Source organism: Onychomys torridus, chromosome X (genome assembly GCF_903995425.1).
Source record: "Onychomys torridus chromosome X, mOncTor1.1, whole genome shotgun sequence".
Lineage (NCBI taxonomy): Eukaryota > Metazoa > Chordata > Mammalia > Rodentia > Cricetidae > Onychomys > Onychomys torridus.
Genome location: NC_050466.1, coordinates 30,749,461 through 30,767,888, shown reverse-complemented (window position 1 = coordinate 30,767,888; position 18,428 = coordinate 30,749,461). Strand labels below are relative to the sequence as shown.

At 41.6% G+C, this 18,428-nt stretch overlaps 1 long non-coding RNA gene across 1 annotated transcript in view; it reads right to left on the bottom strand.

Annotated features, from left to right (window-relative positions):
- The window catches only part of LOC118574361, a 71,251-nt gene that overhangs the window by 12,454 nt on the left and 40,369 nt on the right, over positions 1-18,428 (bottom strand). The window lies entirely within an intron of this gene.

Here is an 18,428-nt window from a genome sequence, read left to right as displayed (position 1 = left end):
CTTTCCGGAAGTTTGCTCATCCGGAAGTTATAGAGCGGGACTTTAGTTGCGGAAGCCTCTGGCCAAGAGCTCCCTAGTATCCTATTGTCGCTTTTATTCCTCTGACCATTTTACGTTTTCCTGAAGCATAAGAAACTGACTAGTTGAAAGTGTTACTCCCAGCCCCCAGCTCCCTGGATTTGTTTTTTGTTTTGACAGCTTTTACAGAGTCCAGGCTGCCCAGGAGCTTAAAGTAGCCAAGCTCTTTAATCTTGCTTTCTGCTTCCACCTCCCAGCTTTCAGGAACATATTACCATGCCTGTTTGAAGGTGCTGTTTTAAAGCAGCATAAGTGCTTGCTTAGGTGTATGGACACAGCAAACGTGTCTGTCTCATTGCCTTGAGCAAGGAGAGCAAATGGAGAAGTGTAGAGGCCGTGTTGGCTAACAACAAAGCTGCCATCCTAACTACCTGAGAAGTGCATACAGGAGGGTCACAAATTTGAGGCCACCCTGAGCAACTTAGTGAGACCCTGTTGCAAAATAAAAATTTAAAAATGGGTGCAGCTTTCAATGAGTGGCAGAGTGCTTACCTGGAATGCACAGTATCTGAGCTCATTCATTCCCTCACCACAAAAGTTAGAAAATAGGTTTGGGGCCAGTTAATACTAGCTTACAAGGACAGAAGCAGTGCTGATATTAACATCAAACAAATGCACGCGAGGTCTTAAATTTCAGTGATATTTGCAATGATTAAATAGAGTAGCATCAAATAGATCAAAGGAAGTAAAATTCATGTCTTTAGTACCTTTATGATCACACCATCTCCCCATAGTTGATCCCAGTAGTTCCTAGTAATTTTATGAGGTTCTAACTAAAACTTGTCTTTTATATCTGGTCAGTTGACAATTATTGGTAGTATTTTTATGTTATCTACTCCATTTTTGTTTGTTTGTTATTTAGTTTAGTCTTCTTTTGTTTTGAGACAGAGTCTATGTATCCTTGCTTGGCCTGGAACTGATTACTTTGGGCAGACTGGTCTTGGAGGGTTTTTGTTGTTGTTGTTGTTTTGTTTTGTTTTTTCAATCCTGGCTGTCCTGGAACTCACTTGGTAGCCCAGGCTGGCCTCGAACTACAGAGATCACCTGCCTCTGCCTCCCGAGTGCTGGGGTTAAAGGAGTGCGCCACCACCGCCTGGCTGGTCTCAGAGTTTCTGAGCTCCACTTGTGCTTGTCTCCTGAGTGGGATGCTAGGACGGACCAAAGGCATGTACCACCATGCCCAGCTAGGCTAATTTTTGTATAATTGCATTTCCCCGTGTTTGTGAATATATAGGAAAAATAGTTTGGTTTTATAGATTACTTTGATGCTTGGACAGTTTGATACATTCTGTTGTATTTATAATTATATAAAATCTAAGTTTTTAATAATACTAATGGTTTTTATTTCATTTTTCTGCTTTCATTATCTTTAGGATTCTACTAAGTAGAATTGTGAGGAATGAGTTCTCTTCTGTTATTGGGGGTGTTAGGAATTCTTTCACTATTTTCCCACTCATCAATAAGTTAGATATAGGGTTTTTATTGTATATTAATTGTACGGAATAGTAAGTTTCCTATGACGTTTTCATTCACTCATAGCATGCTTCGATTATATTCATCCCCAGTACCCTAACTTTCCATCTCTTATTCTTTTCCTGTTCTCTAGTAAACTTTTGTGGCCTTTTTCCCCCTAGATTCTACATGATAGAAAATGACTGATACTTTTCTTTCTAAATATTATATCTTGTTTTTAGGAGATGGGAGACTAAGTGATCCAGTGTTCTAGCTAACCATAATCAACAATAAAAAAAAAAACTGTATTAGATGTCAGTCTGTTTTACTGATGTTAATAGGACTAACCAGTTAAGGACTGTTACTCATTTCTGTGTATATGAGGAAGTACTTGTGTTAAGAGATACATCATGATCCAGGAAAGCTGCAAAGCTACACAGAGAAAACCTGTTTCAGAGAGAGAGAGATTGATCATGAGACAAAGTTTGAGCAATTTCTAGTTGTGATTTATATATAATTGAGAAATTTCGGGTTGGGGGTTTAGCTCAGTGGTAGAGCACTTGCCTAGCAAACACAAGGCCCTGGGTTTGATCCTCAGCTCATAAATCAATCAAACAAACAAACAAACAAACAAACAAACAAAAAAACCAGAAAGAAAAGAAAGAAGTTTACTGCTCAAGGTGAGATATTGAGATGTCTGAGCATACCTTCTAGGAATGCAAAGCAAATAGATACTTCATATTTTATTTACTCTGTCTAGTCCAGTATCTGGATAAGGACTAATTTACAGCCTCCACTAGTAACAACCTCCTTGACCAAACTTTATCTACTTTTCTGAGTCTCTTATTTCAAAACAACAACGACTGATTGATTGATTGACTGATCGATTTTGAGACAGGGTTTTCTCCACTGTGTGTGTCTACCTTGTGCTGGAATTAGTCATATACCACCATGCTTGGTTTGCTGTGCTGGTGACGGCATCAAGGGCCTCCCTGCTTAGTGAACAACATATTCCCCCAGTTGTACCCCAGTGCATCTGAAGCCTTATTTATTTATTTGTTTGTTTGTTTATTTATTTTTAGTTGAGACTCATCTTTGGACACTCCTTTAGTCTGTTTGGTTATAAGAAGAACCTTGTTATTGTCCCATCAGCCAGCAAGACCCCCTCCCATGCACTGTGACCAGACATTTTCCATGTACTTATTCTCCCCCCATCCCCCTTTTAGTGCCTTGGCTGTAAATCTCCAGCTGCCTTTGCTGTATTCAGGATTGAGCCTTGTTTATTTCTCCCCTGTTGAAAAATACCTATTGCAGTAGTCTTTGTTTTAACAATAATCAAAGCAATTTCGTTATTAGTATTAGTAAGTCAGGTCAGAATGCTTACAGCTGGCCTATTTCTGCCATTGATTTTTCTGAATTTCTTTTAGGCCAGGCTTATGAAGATTTCCTCATAAAGGAACAAGTTGATAATTTGGATTGCCAAAGATATGGGACAAAGCAAAGAACCGTAGTATATAATCCTAAGAAATCAAGACTTGCTGAGAATGGTGGTGAGAGAGATGTTTTTCAGTTTGGTTTCAGACAGAAAGAAAGATTTTACTGTGTGAGCTTGTCCATACAAAGCAAATTTAAAGCAGCTGCCATGTTTCCAGATGCCTTTGATTCTGATTAGTTTTTTTTTAGACGGGATGGGCGGGGGAGGATTGCGCATTTGTTCCTGTGCCTAGAGCACTACTGCCATCTTGCGGAAATAGTTTCTTTTAAAGAAAGAAAAGGTGCTTGGTTTGGTGGTGCACCCAATGGCAGCATTACTTAATCCCAGCCCTTATAGGGCTGGATCTGTCAGATTTGGGTGAGTTCTAGGCTAGCTTGGTCAACTTAGTGAGTTGCAGCCTGGCTAGGTCTGCATAGTGAGTCCCTATCTCCAATAGTGTTATGACAACTTTATTCCCTTGAGGCTAACAGTTCAACAGTTAATCCTGTCTGTAAGGAGTTCCAAGAAGAGGCTTGTTGGGTCACTTTCTTTACTGTAGATGGATGTAGACATTGGCACATTTTCCCTGTGCACCAAAGGCTGTTCTGACATACTGACAGAGGAAGTCTGGGGGCCGGATCTCCATTCCTCACAGTTTGGTTGTGATGTCTTTACCTAGTGTCAGTGTCACAAGAGGGAGGGTTTTCTTTGGTGCTGCTCTAGATCAGACTGCACAATCAGAGAAAGCACTCCATCTTTGGTGGCTTAAGAAATTCACACATCAAATACATGCCAAATGCTTCCAAACTTCCTTTTACATTTTTGTCCATTATACTCCGACAGAAACCACGAGGACACTAAGGATTACTCATTACTATATGAAAGACAATTCTTGGTCCAAGAGACAGGATCTGGAGGAGAACACCCTCAAAAACCTGCATTTGTCACTCAAAGGCTTCAAGTCTCAGAACTGAGGTCCTGCTCTGTGACTTCCTGTGTCTATGTGTCCTGAAAGTTTCCGGTCTGTGTACACAGGACTCTCACGTTCCAGGTTCTACATAAAGATAGTTCTTCGGTTTGGATCATACTTAGTACTTTAGAAATATGCCTATGCCTAACGAAGTATGCCTGACACAGAATATGCCTATGCCTAAGGCGGGCGCCATTTTTGAATACAGCAAATATGACAAAGCAGCTGTTAATTGTGTTGTGTTCTTTGAAACTCTGGCCGCATGATGGCAGTAGTGCTCCATGTAGCGCCAGAACCGCCATCTTTGCCTCCTCTTCTCCCGCCCTTCGTTTTCTGAAAAAGCAAAACCAGTACTCTGAAACAAAAAATGCCAAGAATGTAGACTGCCCTCCATTTTGTTTAAACCAGTGGAACCGGTTAATAGAGCGGCCATTTTACTTCTGCTGTTCTTATCAAGCCAAATTAAGGGCTAAAACTACTCTGTGCGGACTTTTGTCTTTTCTCTAGGTAAATTTCTACCGGATTTTGTCCACTAAGGTGTGATTTATTTCACTTAGTGGTGCTTGTCCAGTAAATTGGCCACTGCCTTTTTGATGCTGTAAATGTGGATAAAGGCAGAAAAAAAGGAATCGCTTAAAACCAATACACAAATCAAGTTTAGACACATTTTTTAGTTCTGCTGATTGAACCAAGAACCTTGCGCACACTAGGCAAGCTCACTTCTTATAACTTACCCTTAGACTCTTAAGTATGTATATGTACCTATGTTATATAGACATACATTTATTTGTACTTAAGATTGACCTTGGGACTTCAGGCAAGGTGAACAAGTAAGTACTCTGCCACAGAACCACTCGTGAGGGCATTTTCTTTTTTCTTTTGTAGCAGGGCCTCTCATTACTGCTTGTGCTGGCCAGGAACTTGCTATGTTGACCAGGCTACTAAGAAACTTTAAATCCTTAGCTTTGGGATTAGGTGAAATTACAAATCTTTTCCACCATGCATGCTTCACCTTCCTTCGCCCACCCCACCTTTCTCCCCCTCGATCAAGGTCTTCCTTTGTGACTCAGTCTGGTCTCTAACTCCATGGCTCAGGGCCCTGGCCTATCTAGGCTCTGTCTGGGATGAGAAGTCTTTTCTGTCACACGAGACCCAAATAATCACTAGTCAGGCTGCTCTCCTAGACAAGCAGGAATTACTTTCTAGTTTGTGTTGAAATATATTGAAGTTTGGCCTGAGCCGGAAGAGAAGAAGCGTGGCAGCTCTCATTCCCACATGGCAGTCACATTCCATTCTGCTATACTGCATACTTTCCAGTTTCTATCAGAGATTACTCTTGACTTCTGTCCCTTTTTCTCCTGTGAGAATTCACTGTTTCCTAATACCATGAATTATGTTTCACTATTTACTGGGGTTTTATGGGGAGGGGGCAAAGTGCATATGTGGATTGCTAACGAAATCTTTGATAGAGTACTTAGTATGTTCTTTCATTAGTAAGTGTAAAAATGAGGCTTTCATCGAACGCCAAAAATGATATGCTGGTCATAAAAAAAAAAGTGGTACTAAAATGTGTTCCAGAGCAAGCAATAACCTTTTGGAATATCTATACACACATCATTTTACATACACATATATTTCTAGATTTTATTTCACAAAATAACTAAATCTATGTTAAAAATGAATGACATAGTTACATTATGGTTTGAATTAGATCAGTTTGTATTTGACAACGATGTGAGGAAAATGAGTTTACATGAATGTCAATCTTTCTTATCAACATTGTAGGCCTGTAATATAAAAACGAAAGTTGAAAATACACTAGAAATTACTTCAGAAATGCAGACACAGTGGGGTTATTTTGTTTGGAGTTAAGGCCCTGCAGTCCAGACTGGCATTATTTGCAGTGGTCTTCCTGCCTGGGATTATTATTGGTATGAACAATGACATCAGGCCTGTGAGATGTTTTGTTTGTTTAAACCAGTGGTTCTTAACCTTCCTAATGCTGTGGCCCTTTAATACAGTTCCTCATGTTATGGTGATCCCTCCCATCATAAAATTATTTTGTTGCTACTTCATAACTGTAATTTTGCTACTGTTTTAAATTGTAATGTAAATACTTGATATGCAGGATATCTGATATTTGACCGCCTCAAAGAGCTTGTGACCTACAGGTTGAGAGCCATTGGCTTAAACCAAGCTGTGGTTTGATCACCTGAGTTGGAAAAAGTCACCAAAAGTACATGTTAATGGTGATTGGAAAAGAGGTATCTGGGTGGTGATTAGGTCAGGAGGACTGTGCTTCCATGAATGAAGTTTTTTTTTAATTAAAAAAAAACTATATACATTGGTATTTTGCCTGCATGCATGTCTGCATGAGGGTGTGTGTCATATCTCCTGGAACTGGAGTTACAGAGAGTTGCGAGCTGCCATGTGGGTGCTGGGAATTGAACCCCGCTCCTCTGGAAGAAGAGCCTGTGCTCTTAACCACTGAGCCATTTCTCATGAATAGAGTTTTGAGGGGGAGACTATTTTCTTTTTGAAAGAGGCTCTCTTATGAAGCCCTGGTTGCATTGAACTATGTGGAACAGTCTGGCCTGGAAGTTCATGTGAGACTCCTGTCATTGCCCCTGGCAGTTCTAGGATTTCTTTCTAGGTGTATGCCACCATGTTCAACTGACAGGAGTAGATTTGTTAATCGTGTTAAACATGTGGCAGCTGTTAATTATGTCCTGGAGAAGATTCCAGGCTTTGGAGTGTTTCCTTTCTCTGTCTTCATCCACCAAGTTTAGTCCTTGAAGCACAAATAACTCCACTGGATGTAAAACAGGTGGGAATGGGCAAGATTCCGTGGAAACTTATTTCTGAAGTTAACAAAATGCTAGCCATCCAAGTCCCTAGGTCTTTGTCTTTAGGTCCTGTTGATGATGATGATGATGGTGATGATGATGATGATGATGATGATGATTGTTATTAATTATTGTTAGGCTCGGGGGCAGGAGCAGAGCAGTCCAGGGTGGCCCCTGTGCCCATATGTGGAGCACTATTGCATCATGCAGGAATAGTGACAACACACACAGCACCACTAAAACTTCATTCCCATGAGTCCTAGCAGTGGGCAAAGAATTCCTGGTAGGATATACCTGGGTTAGAGTTTGGGGCCCAGTGCCTTTCCTCTAAATCAAGAGGAGAATGAGAATCTTGGGCACCAGTGCTACGTTGGTGTTAAAAATGAAGAGTGAGGGGCCAATGGAGGACCTGCAGGTGCTTAGACAAGCAGACAGAGAAGTCGTGGGGTGGGGTTTCTTTCGGTTCCTTCTATCTGGGGCATGACAGAAAAGAACCACAGAAAATGCAGACTCTTGCTGAGGACGCCTGTCTCCTGCTCCTTATAGTATGAGTTGGCAGGATTTTGAGTAATGTCATCTTACTAAGATTCAGCATCTCACAATCTAGCCCAAGCTACCCTGGAACACATTGTGTAGCCCAAGCTCCTCTCAAAGTTCCATGTCTTAGCTGCTAAGGGAAAGTATAAGACTGCTAGTACAATAAACAATGAAATATAAAAACAGTAACATGTGACTATAGTTAAGCTAAGGAAATAGAAATAGTGATAGGCCACTGAATTGGGACAATGCTTGTGCCCATGCTCCAGTGTGACATGAAACCCTGAGAGAAGACCAGTGATCTCTCCACTTGGAATTCATAGGCATTTCAGTACATGGATTGGATAGCTCAGATAGTGGTGTGAAAACAGCAAGGCCAGGCCAGTGCCAAGGCAGGAGGCAGGAGCAGAGCTCAGGAGCATCCAGTTGTTGCTTGGCGGGCCTGAGAAGATGATCGAGGAGGAAGTATGCCTTCTAGTTGTATTACATGCATAAGAAAGATGAGGACCAAGGAGCTCAGGAGTTAGGGGAAGGGGAGGATTTTGAGACTAGCCTTGGACACATGGTTTCAGCCTGTCCAAGGAAAGAAAGAGAGGAGAAAGAACAAAAACAAGTGTTTTGTTTTGTTTTTTTAAATAACATTGGTGTGAATAATATGCATAGGGTAATACTTGACTAAAGAGATGGTGAGAGGGTAGTACATCGAAAATGATCAAATATTACCAAAGATTTGGAGGTGACCTACATAACTAAGAGATACATTCCGTGTTTCTGAGGTGGAAAGTTAAATACAGTTAAGTTGGCCATACTGCCTGAAGAGATCTGCATGTTAAGACAGACCTCATCATTAACTTAATGACCATTGAGCAGAAATAGAATGCCTGATCCCAAAGTTCATAATGGAATTTTGAGAGACCAAGGATCTAAAATGATCTTAAAATAACCGATACACAGCATCTAGATTTCCCAACGTAATATCAAAGTGTCATTAGTCAAAGAAGTATGTTAGAGACTTTAAGGGCATGTAGACAGGTCAGTGAACTCTATTGCAAGAGGGGAAATACAATAGTAGGTGAGGGTCCATTGTTTGGTGGCAGAGTCTCACAATCTAGCCTAAGGTTCCCTGTAGCACATTATGTAGGCCAATCTCCTCAACATTACATGTCTTTCTTGCCAAGGCAAAGTATATGACTAGAAGTATGATAAACAATACAATATAAAAACAACAACGTGTATACTGTTAAGCTATAAGAAACAGTAATAGGCCACTAATGGGGAAAAATGGTTCTGCCTTAGTTGCGGTGTGACATGATGAAACCCTGAGAGAAAATCAGTGATGTATCTTTCCATGTAGGGATTTATATATATAGCATTTGGTGTTGAAAGGTGTCCGGACGCTCTTTACTGTACCACTAAGGTCAGCTTCCCACTGGACACACAAGACCTTTTGTCTAGATCTATTGTCTAGATCGCCAATGGAGCACAATAGCCAAGGGGGTGCAGTGTGACTCTAGGTAACAATTAGATTTGCTTTCCTTTAAGCACTGAGGTGACAGCGTTTTCTTTGCCTATCGAGAACTAGAGGCTGAGATCTGCCACTCAAGACCAGAAGACAGTCAGCCACCCTGAGAAAGCACTGGGAGGAAAATGCTGCTGCAGGCAGACCAGGACAGATGCCAGATTTCACCACTGCCAGAACCCTGACTTCTTAAAGGAGGAGATGAAAGCAGGAGGTGGGAGCATCCGAATCACTCTCATCTCTCTTCCCTTCTTGCTTCACCTGTCTTTTACACATACTAACTTACCCACTGACCTGTATATCTACTTAATGACTTGTTTCTCTCTTTTTCTTTTGGTACTAGAGTTTCAATGCAGGGCCGGATCCATTACATATGACATTGATATAAAATAAAAAATAGAAGCTAAATTCTAGGAGGGCAGCATGCTTCCAAACAGGGAGTTTGTACTGGAGTTATTGTCAGACTGCAAAGGCAGGGAAGAGGTGCATAAAGGGCACTGAGCATTCTAGGCTCTGGGGCAACACTGCCATCATGGGAAAAATCTTTCATAGACACTATCCCATATGCATAGACTTCCTCATCAATGCTGCTTATAACCATTTTGAAGGCGAGGGCCAGGGGATTCTTAAAAGGACAAACTTCTTAAGACTCCTACCATTTTTTTTTTTCTTGACCTCTAAGGAGATTGGGCAAAACTCAAGGCAGCCATTTTCTTTGGGGCCTTTGTCTCTGGGTGGCGGTTTTTTTTTTTGTTTGTTTTTTTCTAGACAGGAAGGGCGGGAGACAAGCACTCATAGGAGAATTCCTGGAGCTCTACTGCCATCATGAGGTTGCAGTTTCAAAAGTCACAGCGCCACTGAGCTTCCTTCCCATGATTCTTGGTGATCACAGGAAGATGGCCTTTGGAGCAACTACAACTGTGGGTGCTTGCTTGGGCTTCCTGTGTCTTCTCAGCCAACACAGAAACATGTACTGTAGAGCTTTCTCATCGGAACATGGAGAGTGAGGCGCCTTCCTGCCCTAAGACACTAGCTAGTAGATTCATATAGCGAACTGAGCAGTACAAACCCCGCCTCTCCACTTCCTCTTCCTGGACCTCAGCACCTCTGTGCACTGGTCTCTCAGTGAGTAGGGTGCTTTCTAATCAAATGTGGATAATGAGGCGCCCAGAGAGGACCAGCCTGCACATGGTGACACCATAAATTTGGACAGGCCTCCATCCTGGACAGAACCAGAAGAACAGTCACTAACTAGTGCATTCTTGGGGCCCTTGTGTCCTGCTGCTCTCCCCTGAAACAAGAGTTAGCAGGCTTTCCTTTGCTGTTACTGCACTATGAGTCTTGAGTCCTTCATGGACTCTGACCTTAGTGTAAAAATTTTCACAGGTACTTTTTTCAATTTTTACTCACCCAGGTGAAAAAAATCTTCATAGCCATTTTCTGAAATTGTTCCTCATAGGTTTGCTTTCTTTTCGATATTTTTTTAAATTTTTACAGTGGCTGTGATAATTTTCTTTGGCCCCACTCTCTTCTCTCTCCCACTCTCCCCCTCTCTCCCTCTATCTTTTAATGAAAAGATTCTCCCAGAATTTCCACATCAACCTAAAACTGATGCACAGCCATCATACCATCACTCCGACTAGCAGCCTAATCAATGTTCTTCCTCACCTCTCTCCTAGCTGGAGGATAGAGTCCTCCTGTCCTGGTCTTTGTCTATTTTTTAATGTCCTGTTTGTCGTCACACATTTTTTTTCCCCCTGTGTGAGTGCCTGTGTGTTTGGAGGTGGGGCAGACACTACCTCCTAATGTGGATCAGAGGACCACTTGCAGGACTGAGGTCACTCCTTCCATTGTTTGCATCCTAGAGATCCAACTCAGGACCTCAGGCTAGCCTGCTCTAAGATCTCTTGCAGGCCTAACAGGTCTAACACTTGGGAAGGCTGGAGACATCTTCAAAACAAACTGAAATGCTGGCACATGCAGTGGTGGCACTCTGCCTATCAAGCCAGAGGCTCTAAGTATGTCCCCATCACGGCAACCAAACAAAGCATCTTAACTGACACAGAGAACTCAGCTACTTGCAATGGGAAGATCAGAGAAACCTGGAAGCCTGGGGAGGACAAGAGTCGCACTTCTCTTAAATCCAGTGCTCAGCATGGGTCAACATCAGGGAACTTTGTTATAACTCTGATAGCATGTCTTTATTGTGTGAAAAGTATGACAATTAAACACTGCCAGGCTTTGAAGGAAACCTTCAGAATCTGGGATGGGTGAAAAGTGAACAGTTAAAGAAAAGGAAATGAAAATATCCCTCAGCTATCACCTTTGTCCTTCCTGTGTTAACTTCATGATCCTTGCCTTCTAAATCTCACAGCATGTGTTTATTGTGTAAAAAACAATAAAAATTGAAAGTTGCAAATTTTTAAATGACACTAGGCAGCTGGACAGAGTGAAAATGAACAAAAGGGGAAATGTCCAGTTAAACAAAAGGAAAAGAGTTCTATGACATGGCTACAGTTTGGCCTCAGATTGGTTTCATGTACAAAGTGAGACAAAATGTAAAATACTTTCCAAAGTACACAAAGCTTGGCCAAACTGAGGGCAGCCATCTTCTCTGGTGCATTTCTCTGAGTGGCGTTTTTTTCAGACAGGTAGGGCGGGAGACAAGCACTCACAAGACTTCTCCTGGTCCTCTACTGCCATCATGAGGATGCAGTTTCAAAAGTCACAGCGCCACTGAGCTTCCTTCCCATGATTCTTAGCCATGGCGGAAGAGAGGGCGATTGCAGAAACTAGATCAACTGTGGATGCCTCCTTGGGCTTCCTCCACTTCTCCTCGGGCCCCAACAGAAACGAGGTCTGTGGAATTTTCTCATCAAAACCCAGAGAGGGAGGTGCCTTCCTGCTCTAGGACACCAGCTAGGAGATTCATATTGCAAGCTGAGCAGTGCCAAACTCCGCCGCTCTACTTCCTGATCACCGGTCTCTCAATCAATAGGGTGCTTTTGTCATCAGCACTGGGCAGGGAGTCTAGAGAGGAGCAACAGCTGCCTGTACATAGCAACATTGAGTTTGGGGTGGGCCTCCATCCTGGACAGAACAAGAGGACATCAGTTCAGTCTTTGGGGCCCTTGTGTCCTGCTGCTCTCCCCTGAAACAAGAGTTAGCAGGCTTTCCTTTGATGCCACTGCACTATGAGTCTTGAGTCCGTCAAGGCTTCTGTTGGAGTATATGCACAGTCCTGTTCCATGGGAAGCATAAGAGCCTGTAGTGTTTAGGATGCCTCAGAGCAAGGGGAACCTTCTAAACAAAGGTGTCCTGCCTAAAATAGAAAGCAAGGCCTGGTGGTGGTGGCACACACCTTTAATGCCAGCACTTGGGAGGCAGAGGCAGGAGGATCCCTGTGAGTTCCAGGCCAGCCTGGTCTACAAAGCAAATTCCAGCACAGCTAACACTGTTTCCACAGAGAAACCTTGTCTCAAAAAAAATTTTTTATAAAAGAAAAAAAAAAATCTAACAAGAAGAGAGAAGGGCATGGACCTTGGTCAAAATTTTATCAGACATTTAATGAATTTTTTACTCTTGGTTCCGTGAATGATTTTCACATTTGATGGTGTTGCTGTGAGACTTTTGTTTTCCTTTTCTCTTTCTTCCTCTTTATTTTTTAGAATCTCCCTGTATATCCAGGCCTACCGGGACGTAACCCCATAATATATACTCCACCTGAGTCGAACACGTAACTCGTGACCCTCCTTGTTTTAGCCTTCTGAGTTCTGGCAATCCACCTCAGCCAAAGGTTTCATTTCCCAGAAATTAAATGTGTTCCATGCTCTAGCCAGATGGACTTTACAAGTTCATCTGTGCATTTCTGCCCAGCAGTTTATGTGCCATACTGTGCTGTTGTCACAAAATGAGAGACATTGCACATAAAGAGGGAAATGAATGTTCTGAGAATTCTGAATTCACTGGCTAGAGGAAGGAATCTCTACTAACGGGCCTTGCTGTATTCTCTATTACTACAGATATGTTTGCAAGTGATCCTTTTTCTAGACTTAGAAATAATCCTCATAAAATAATCCTTTCAATGATAAGTATATCATAATCTTTATAAATATGAGTATAATAATCCTTACATATTATAATAATCCTTGCAGTTAGCTTTAACATAGGTGCCTAGACAAATTAAACAAGAGTTACAAAGAAGAAATTGTGAAATATGCTACATAACAGAAGGTGATGAGTTCCATGACCTTTGCTAGAGTTAGGCCTCAGGTTGGCTTCATCTAAAAAACAAGTCACAATACTTTTCAAAGTACTAAAAGCTGGGCAACAGTCAAGGCTGCAATCTTCTTTTGGGACTTTGTCTCTGGGTGGTGGTTTTTTTTTTTTTTTTTTCCAGATAGGAAGGGCGGGAGACAAGCACTTGGGAGCTCCTTCCTTGAGCTCTACTGCCATCAAGAGGTTGCAGTTTCAAAAGTCATAGCGCCACTGAGCTTCCTTCCCATGATTCTTAGCAATGTTGGAAGATGGCAATTTGAGACAACCACAACTGTGGGTGCCTACTTGGGTTTCCTTGAGGTCTTCTCAGCCAACAGAAACGTGGACTGTAGAGCTTTCTCATCAGAGAGTGAGGCGCCTTACCACCCTAGGACACCAGCTAGTTGATTCATATTGCAAGCTGAGCAATGCAAAACCCCGCCCCTCCACTTCCTCTTCCTGGACCTCAGCACAGCTGTGCACTAGTAACGGGGCCCTCAGTCAACAGGGTCTACATCAAGATTTTGTTATAAAACCATTCTGACTGGTGTAGGATGAAATCTCACCATATTTTTGATTTACATTTCTCTGATGCATAACATGTTGGTCATTTATTTAAGTGTTTCTCAGCCTTTTGAGTTTTTTCTTTTGTGAATTCTGTGTTTAGATCTGCACCCCATGTTTTAAATTGGATTATTTATTAATGTCCACTTTTTTTCTAGCTTTATATATCTTTTAATTGTAGTCGGCCAGTGGATGTATAGTTGATAACAAAATCTTACCCCATTCTGTCACTTTCTGCTTTGTCCAAATGATGGTGTCATTTGGCAAGTGGAATTTTTTCAGTTTGATGTGGTCCCATTTATTAATTGTTGATCTTAGTGCCTCTGTTGATGATGTTCTGTTCTGACAATGAGTTCAAGATATGTTCCTGTGTTCTCTTTTATTAGTTTATTTTGGTTATGTTGAGGTTTTTGATCCATTTGGAGTTGTGTTTTGTACTGGCTGATATTGATAGATGCATTTGCATTATATCAAAGACAGCTTTACCATTTGACAAGAATCATTTTTTGAAGATGTCTCTTTTTTTTTTTTTTTTTTTTTTTGAGCTGAGGATCAAACCCAGGGCCTTGTGCTTGCTAGGCAAGCGCTCTACCACTGAGCTAAATCCTCAACCCAGTGTGCATTTCTTGCTTCTTAATAAAAACAATCAGGTTTCCATAGTTGAGTGGATTTATGTCTAGGTCTTCAATTTGATTCCATTGATCCACATGTTTGGGTTCGTGCCAATTCCCTATTGTTTTGATTAGTATACTTCTGGTGTTACCTCGAGCCTACTTAGTTACTTTATTGTTCAGGAGTGTTCTAGCTATCCCTTCATCCTCCAGCCTGAGACATGGTTTCTCTGTGTAACAGCTCTGGCTGTCCTGGAACTCACTTTGTAGACCATGTTGGCCTAGAACTCAGAGACCCCCCTGCCGTTTCCTCCTCAGTACTGTGATTAAAGGTGCATGCCACCACTGCCTGATTTGTGCGTGTGTGTGTGTGTGTGTATGTGTGTGTGTGTGTGTGTGTGTGTTTCCATATAAAGCTAAAATGGTCCTTTCATGGTATCTGAAGAATTGTTTTGGAATTTTGAGGAAGATTGCTTTTTCGGTGGGATGGCCATTTTTCCTACATTAATCCTATTGATCACTGAGCATAGGAGATCTTCTGTCTTCTCATATCTAATTCAATGTCTTAATGTTTATTTTTATTTATTTATTTTATTTTTAATTTTTGGGGGTTTGTCAAGACAGGGTTTCTCTGTGCAGCTTTGGTGCCATCACTGGAACTCACTCTGTAGCCCAGGCTGGACTTTAACTCAGAGATGCACCTGCCTCTCCCTCCTGCGTGCTGTGCTTGAAGGGGTGTGCTGCCACCGCCCAGCTCGCCTTAACATTTATTATACAAGTCTTTCTCTTGCTTGGCTAGAGCTACCCTGTAGTTAGTGGTTTCCTGCCTGACTAGGACATTTTATTTTGTTGAGGCTACTGTGAAAGGTGTTTGTTTCCTTGATTCCTTTCTCAGCCCATTTGTCACTACTGATTTTTGTGAGTTTAATTTATATTCAGGTACTTTGCTCAAAGTGTTTTTCAGGTGTGGGCATTTCCCAGAGGAATTTTTTGGGTGTCTACTGTCATATCATGTGCATTTAAAGATACTTTGACTTCTTCCTTCCCAATATAGCCTTTTGCTGTCCTTCCCTTTTGTTATTGCTCAAGCTAAGACTTTCTAAGGAGAGACAGGACCTACCTAACAGGCTACTGCAGAGAATTTGATGTCATGACATGCTCAGTGACAGGAAACAAACACACTTACTTCTTTGAGTGGACGATTTAACTTATGATAAAAGTTTCATAGATGCCTGTACCAACATGCCTGGCTTTACAATACAGGCCTTTCAAACTTAGTATGACTCTGTCAAAGACTGCCCGAAAATCCAAACTGAGAAATACCAGTTTAAAAAAAAAATCTCTTGAGAATCCTCTACTCAAATGTTGGAGTGCAGGGTTTCATTTTGCTAGGTTTTTCTACCCACTTCCCTTGATATCCGTGCTTAAATTGACATTTAAACTGTGGGTCACCTCCAAAGATTCCTCAGAAATAGAGGTATGAGGAGCTACACATAACAGTCCAATTTAAATGCAAATTCATTGAATATTTAGTTTTATTTACAGGACAAAGCCACAACTATGTGATCTGATTGGAATTTATAGTCCAGTCAGGATTTGTTCCACTCCAAATACAATGGAGCATTATATCTGGAGACCTACATTACCCAGGTCCTGCTGCCTCTGTCCTCATGTGGGTATGGTGTCTAGGGAAAATGTGAAGTGAATCTGGCAGAGAAGCAGGTTTCCTGGTTTCTAGATTTGATTGATTAGCAGCATGTTCTTATTCTACCTAGAACTGAAACGTAAGATTCACCTCAAGACCACAAGACAATCATCCACCAGGAGTAAGTAGTGGCAGTGGAAGTAGAATACTGCTGAGAGAAGAAGAAACTCAAGGCTTGATCATTGACTGGCCAGTGACTTCTTCAAAATAGGTGATGCCTGAGGAAGGTGGATGGGTACCTCAGATCTCCCTGTCTTTCCTGCTGCCTTAGATCATAAATTCCATGTACTTTCCTTCTTCCATTTAGAGTTTTGTCTTTTCTGTTTTGATGGTGGATTCCAATGAAGGTTCAGATCCACTGGCTGTGGCATTGACATAAAATTAAAATGGAAGCGAAACTAACCCTCAGTAAATCACTTTTCCTCCTTTGCAGGAAGAAGGCAGGGCTGCCAGAGTTGTCTGCCTCTGCCTCTGTAGTGCAGCTTTTTTTTTTTTTTTTTCAGATTGGAAAGGCGGGAGCAGAGAGACATGTGACTGGTGCCTTCTTTGCTGTGGATCAACACTGCCATCATGCGGAAAATGTTTTGTAAATCCTAGCTCATGCACGCACTGCTCCTTCAATGCTACTTCTAGCCATTTTTGAAGGTGTGAGGGTTAGTGTAATTCATAAAGAGCTGAGCTTGGCCTCCTTCCATTTTCTATTTGTGTTTTCTGTAGGTAGACTGGAATCACGGGACCTTCAGAGTCTTAATGTAGACCCTGTTGGCCGAGGGCCCAGTTACTAGTGCACAGCTGTGCTGAGGTCCAGGAAGAGGAAGTGGAGGGGCGGGGTTTTGCATTGCTCAGCTTGCAATATGAATCAACTAGCTGGTGTCCTAGGGTGGTAAGGCGCCTCACTCTCTGATGAGAAAGCTCTACAGTCCACATTTCTGTTGGCTGAGAAGACCTCAAGGAAACCCAAGTAGGCACCCACAGTTGTGGTTCGTCTCAAATCGCCATCTTCCGCCATTGCTAAGAATCATGGGAAGGAAGCTCAGTGGCGCTATGACTTTTGAAACTGCAACCTCTTGATGGCAGTAGAGCTCCAGGAAAAGTCTTTTGATCATTTGTCTCCCGCCCTTCCTTTCTGAAAAAAAAAAAAAAAAAAAAGCCACCCAAAGCCAAATGCCTCAAAGAAGATGGCTGCCCTAAGTGTTGCTCAGCTTTGAGTACTTTGAAAACTATCTCGTTTTCCACATTCAGCCAAACTGAGACTTAAATTAGGGGACCTCATAGGAGTCTTTTCCTTGGGTTAGGGAAGATATTTCCCATTTCATTCATTTTCACTTTGTCCAGCAGCCTAGCGTTTTTTTTAAATTGTGGTATTTTTTTCTGGTAATTTTTATATAATCAGTATGTCCTCTGAGAAGTTAACACATGCCAATGGCTGTAGCTGAGGGATACAATGCTCTAAGACCTGTTTTTGAACCTCCATTTTTGGCCTGAGGACTATGTACTAGTTATGTGACTGGAAACTTCCCAATTCCTAATACTGTGGGAAATATCCATGGCAGCAAATCTTACTTAAAGGCTGTTTAGGATGGAATTTCAGACAGTAATTGTTGAGATTCATAATGATATATAATTACTGTGCTGAACATTTTTTTTTATTATCTATCCATCCATTTATTTACTTAGTCATTCATTTTTTGTTCTCTAAACAGAGTTTCTCTATGTATATTTCTAGATGCAAAATCCCTTTGTAGACCTGGCTGTCCTCAAACTCACAGTTGTATGCCACCTACGCTTGGCCTATTAATCATTTGTACAGAATTGTTTTTACATGTTGTATCTATTCTGGAGGCTGAGAAAATTCATTGAATAATAAAATATTTTTTCAGTAATTTGGTATTGCCTTTGGACATCAGATTCCACAATTTCTCAGAGAATACTTAGCCTTTCTGAAGCCTGCATTCACTATTCTGTACTACATACTGTGTATTATATTTAAGTATTATATCTTACTCAACTTTATATACTTCTATAACTCCAACTTATGAGTGCCTGAGTGCACCTACACACACACACAAGCAGAAGAAAGACATAGAAGTTAAAAACTGCTTCACTAGCTTCATCATGCAGTTAATGGGAACTAATGCTGAGACCCACAATTGGAGAATGTGCTCAGAATTAGAGACTTGTATAACACTAGATCATAAATAGGATGTCTTCATCAACTCCCTCTCCTCAGGGCTAAGGCAAGTGTGCAGAAGAGGAGGCAGAAAGATTCAAAGAGCCAGAGGGCATGGATGACACCAATGAGATAGTGTTCTCCAGACATAACAGGACTGACACACTTAGGAACTCAGAGACTGACAGCATCCACAGGGTCTGGACAGCATGCACAGGGTTCCAGCACTGAGTAGAAAGTGGACA